Source organism: Zingiber officinale, chromosome 3B (assembly GCF_018446385.1).
Source record: "Zingiber officinale cultivar Zhangliang chromosome 3B, Zo_v1.1, whole genome shotgun sequence".
Lineage (NCBI taxonomy): Eukaryota > Viridiplantae > Streptophyta > Magnoliopsida > Zingiberales > Zingiberaceae > Zingiber > Zingiber officinale.
Window position 1 is genome coordinate 27390865 of NC_055991.1, and position 5101 is coordinate 27395965.

Below are 5101 nucleotides of genomic sequence, written 5' to 3' on the forward strand. Positions count from 1 at the left end.
TTCTTAGCAAAACTACTTAGCTTTTTGAATTTTGGATTTTGCCAAATTTGAAAATAGTTAGCTATATATTATTCTTTGAAATGATTTGTATTGAGAAAGTATTTTGCCGAATAGCTAAGTTTAGAGTAAAATCTAACTAAGTCTAGTAAACATATTCTTAAAATTAACTAAGTTTGAAGATATGAGTATTTGAATTTTCAATAAAATGTTTTCAATAAAAAGTTTTGCTTAGAAGTTATAAAATTTGAGGTCACTTTAAAATGTTATAATAGGTTTACTAGATTTGAAAGATAGTTGAATATTCAATTACATGGTCAAGTTTTTGAAAAAAAAAAAAAAAAAATTGTAAATGAGTTTTGAATACTCATTTTGAAGAAAATTAACAAAATATTTATTTTTAGGACAGAGGGAGTAGTAGGAGTTTGTTTTCTAGTCCAAGCATGAGTCAAATTAAATTATTAAGTTTAATTTGATTAAGTATCAGAGCCCTAAAATAATCAGGTAAAGTAATTTGATTAGAAACGTAAAGTATAATCATGCTTAAATTGAAACACACTTTTCCCAACTGTCTAACCTTTAGCTACTTGCTGATTGCCTAGAGGGCAGTAGCTTTCACATGGTTAGTCAAATTAAGTCCATTTGGTCCAGTTAGATTTGGCTAGAGCTGGAAGACTTGACTTGATTAATATTTATGATGTGTTTAACGCCCAGACTCATATTGATGCACAAACATAAGCATTCCTGAGTCCAGGCTGTACCCTATGCATCTCATGCCATTCTAAGTTTTTCAAACACAAGCAAGGTAGACCTAGGTGTTTGTGAGATGCTCTGGCTTCATTCTAGAGGTACATGATATCTAGGGGAAAACCTAAGCTAAATCCAAATTTTTTTTAAAAAATCTAACAAAATTGGAGTTTTGAAAACTGTTTTTCCTAGAATTTGAATGAGTGATAATTAAACTCAGATTTTGTGAAACTGAATAAGCATGCAAATGAGTATATATTACTACCAGTACGTCTAAACAAGTGAGACAACAATCTACAGAACAATGCATAACAGAATCATATCAAATAGCAGGGTCATCTGCTCGCGGAGAAATAGCTGGAGGATCATGGGGCTGCTCAGGTGCTGGCTGACCTAGTCGCCGTATCTCGTCACGAAGGGACGTAAATCCGGCAGCCATCTCGGATCGTATAGAGAGAGCTATCCGTCGTGTCTGGATGGATTCGACCTCGAGTCGAGCAAGTCTGTCCTCGACGGAGAGTGAGGAAGAGGTCGAAGGTCCAGCTGAGGTGGATGGTCTGGCAGACGGAGAGGGATCTGCGAAAAGATCCTCGGCTAAGAAATCAGCCCACTCCTCTCCCTCGCCTGGTAAACCCTCGGCTGCTGGAGCGATAGGGGCAGCTGCCTGCTGTGGTCGGCCTATCCATGCTAGAACTCCATCAGCTGTGATATCGGCACTGGCTAGTCTACAACTACGGGATCCTAGCTCATCATATATAGTAAGAGGAATGACTGCTCCTCTGGTCACATCTATACCCTCTATAGTCGAAAAGAAGCGTGTCAGAATATGACAATAGGGCATGTGGACTATCTTGGAAGTGACTGTCCCAGATGCATAGATAATGTTCTGGAACATATGCAGGGCAATATCGATATCAAATCGATGACACAAGGCGTACAAGAAGAATGCGTGTGAAGATCTCATCTTCGGGACATCCCAGGATGAGATCGGCAGAATACATGCTGTCAGGACCCTATACATCACGTAGTCCTGAACCCGAAGAGTAACTGACCTGACCTCAGTCAAGTCAGCAGGTCTCGCTTCCCCAAGGAAATACGTATAGATAGTATCTAACGTAATGTGGGAGTAAGGATCGCCAAATGGGAGATCCCTACTGGGGTAGCATAGAAAGGTAGACTCAGAAGCCCTAAGTCCTAGGGTGGTGCGTAGCAGAGTGGGAGTAAGCTCAATGTCCACGCCAGAGACTCTAGTGCTGTACCTATTATCATCAACCCTCTCAAGGTTGTGATAAAACTGTGCACATAACTCCTGGTTTACTGTATCGGTGCAGTAAACCAATTGATCCAGTTGATAGTGTTCTATCATTTGAATAGTTGGTTGACAATACTGGGTAAAAAAAGTCTTATTTACATATCTAGGTTTGATAGGTTCAAAGGTGTAATTGGCAAAGGTATCCCTAAGATGTATAGTTGGGAATCAGATATCTGCTGATGGAATTCTAGCTGGATTAAGGTCAACATGTCGGCGTTTCCTAATTTTTAACGATTTGACCAAAAAATTGACAGAAATAAGCAAAAATTCTAAGTAAAATATGATTGAAAGGGATTAGGAGTATACCTAGGAGGCATTGTCACGTAGAGAGGAAAAATAACCGGTTGAGGGCGCCTTAGATGGGAAGAAGGCGCACGAGTATCGTGTGCTCGGCGTCGGCAGAAAACGAACAGAAAAGCTTCTGTTCGTTTTGATATAAAGTGTTGAAGGCGCCTTGAATCAAGGTTGAAGGCGCCTTATACACGTTGGAGGCGCCTTGGTTTGATCCGAGGCGCCTTAAGATGAAGCGGCGGGAATTTTCCCGCCGCTTGCTAGGGCGCCTCCTTTCGATGGGAGGCGCCTTAGATAAGCTCCACGTTTTTTTTTTTTTTTTTTTAAAGTTAGTTAAATTTGAAAAAAAATTTTAAGAAATTTTGAAATTGAAAAAAATAATTTTGAAGTTGAGTAAAATAATTTTGAATTTGAGTTTTAAAAATAATTTTTACATTGAGTCTTAAAAATAATTTTGAAATTGTGTTTTAAGAATAATTTTGAAATTGAATTAAAAATAATTTTGAAATTGTGTTTTAAGAATAATTTTGAAATTGTGTTTTAAGAATAATTTTGAAATTGAGTTAAAAATAATTTTGAAATTGTGTTTTAAGAATAATTTTGAAATTGAGTTTTAAAAATAATTTTGAAATTGTGTTTTAAGAATAATTTTGAAATTGAGTTTTAAAAATAATTTTGAAATTGAGTTAAAAATAATTTTGAAATTGTGTTTTAAGAATAATTTTGAAATTGAGTTTTAAAAATAATTTTGAAATTGTGTTTTAAGAATAATTTTGAAATTGAGTTTTAAGAATAATTTTGAAATTGTGTTTTAAGAATAATTTTGAAATTGTGTTTTAAGAATAATTTTGAAATTGAGTTTTAAAAATAATTTTGAAATTGTGTTTTAAGAATAATTTTGAAATTGAGTTTTAAAAATAATTTTGAAATTGTGTTTTAAGAATAATTTTGAAATTGTGTTTTAAGAATAATTTTGAAATTGAGTTTTAAAAATAATTTTGAAATTGTGTTTTAAGAATAATTTTGAAATTGAGTTTTAAAAATAATTTTGAAATTGAGTTTTAAAAATAATTTTGAAATTGTGTTTTAAGAATAATTTTGAAATTGAGTTTAAAAATAATTTTGAAATTGAGTTTTAAAAATTTAGTCATCTCACCCGATCTAAATTTTCAATCAGGGAATCCTATGATTGATGTGAGATGATTTATTGTTGAATTCAGGATTTTGGTTTAACTTGTGTTAGATTCAGGTTTGGCTTTGGGTTCAACAAGTAAGCATTCTTTGGATAAACTTCTGGGCTATGGTGAGTCACAAGGAGCTCATTAAAGTAACCATGCCTTCGAGGTTTTCCAAATAGTCCTACCCATTGAACTTAATACCAATCCTTGGTCTAACTAGTCAGGATTCATTTAAGGGTAGCTTCGGTCAGTTCCACTTGGCCAAATGCACCAGGTCGAAGCCATATCTTCCTAGACATGCGATGCCCAAGCTTCCCTAACGTACTATCATCCAAAAACTTCACCAGTACTGTGGGTCAAGTTAAACCTAGCCCGTTTTAATCTAACCTTAATTACCCTGCCGGGTAATCTACTCTTGTTTTACCCATTTCGGGTAGATTAGGTTTAGTTACCCTGCCGGGTAGTTTAGTTGGGGGTGCCAGCGAGTCTGGATCCTCCATTTTTATTTTCAGTGTTAACTTAATTTCGACTCTTGAATAACTTAACTTGATTTTAATTTTGAGTTTTGAATTGATAATTTAACTTTGAATTTTGAATTTAATTTTGATTTTAAATTTCGAATTTTGAATTTAATTTTTAATTTTGAATTTTGAATTTTAAATTTTTAGGATTGTTTTTCGTTTTGCTCCCCCTGGATCATGGCCTCGATATGGTCTATCGAGGTAGTATATTTGATCCTTTGGAACCCAGTATTGGCCAGGTCTAACTTGATTGACCAAGTTAGACTTGGAGACCCATGCTTGGACTGATTTAACACTTTGTTTGTTTATTAATGATAAATAAGATCTATATTTACTTTTGTATCCCAGCCCAGTTCTGTTGTAGACGGCTCTTTGTGTCCCAAGAATCAAGTCCAAATTCTTGGAGCCCAAAGTAAACCGTTCTAAGGTATTTTCTAAATCTTTAACCCGATTTGTTAGACTTGAATTTTCTTCCTCAAGTTTTTGAACTTGAGTTGGAAATTCAGTCTGACTCTGGTCAGGTAAGGGTTTGGTGTTAGCCACTTCTTTAAGGACACTTACTTCCTTTAGAAGTGACTTAACCTTCAGGTTTGACTTAGCTAATTTGCGCAATAAATAGCTAACTAAAGTGTTCAACCGGGAGATACTTACAGCGGGGTCTGGTCCTTCGGAAACGGATACGGATCCGTGGCTTTGCTCGGACTCTGCCTCAGACTCGCTCTCGCATCCGGATTCGACGACTTGGTCCCGAGCCATTAATGCGAGTAGACTCGTTTGTTCGAGCTCGTCGTCGTCGTCCTCCGATGAAGATTCATCCCATGTTGCCTTAAGGACCTTTTTCCTTCTTTGCTTTTTGACCTCCTTCAAGTTAGGGCAGTTGGATTTGATGTGCCCCTTTTGGTTACACCCGTAGCATGTAACTTCAAACTTCATCTTGGTATTTTGTGGGCCTTCCTTTGATTTTACTGCCTTCTTTAGATCTCTTTTGTCGAATCCTTTCGTCTTGTAGAGCTTCTTCACGAGGTTTACCAGCTCGGTTGTAATGTCATTTTCTT